Raw genomic sequence first — 543 nt, forward strand, 5'->3', positions numbered from 1 at the left:
AGTGAGGGGGAGAAAAGAGAGGGAGAGGGAGGGAGGGAGTGAGGGGGTCTATATCTATCTATCTATCTATCTATCTATCTCATTTATGTTAAAAAAAAACAGCAGATCACTTTATAAGTAAATAAATTCAATGAGTAAATTCACTAGTAAAGTAACTAAGTTATCAGTTGTTTAATGCATAAGGCTTTGAGTTGTCAAAGCCTGCATGTCTTTGAGAGATACTCTGTGATGTCATATAGTTAAATATTTATCAGATGTGCACAATCAAGGTCATAATTTTCTAAATACAAATACAAATGTATGCTTCTCATTTAACTGCCCTAGAACTGGTTTATGAATTACCATTCTTGGAAGTTGACCTGGTGCTTTCATTTCCTGAAGGCAGGAGAATCCTAAAGGAAACCTTGGCTTTGGGAAATCCATTCAGTCAACCCACACCTACACAAGGAGTGGGCATGGGCAAAACACTTATTGCACACACACACACACACACACACACACACACACACACATACACACACGTAAATACACACACACACACAC

The sequence above is a fragment of the Sinocyclocheilus anshuiensis genome, unplaced genomic scaffold (assembly GCF_001515605.1).
Source record: "Sinocyclocheilus anshuiensis isolate Anshui unplaced genomic scaffold, SAMN03320099.WGS_v1.1 scaffold710, whole genome shotgun sequence".
NCBI classification, from domain to species: Eukaryota; Metazoa; Chordata; class Actinopteri; order Cypriniformes; family Cyprinidae; genus Sinocyclocheilus; species Sinocyclocheilus anshuiensis.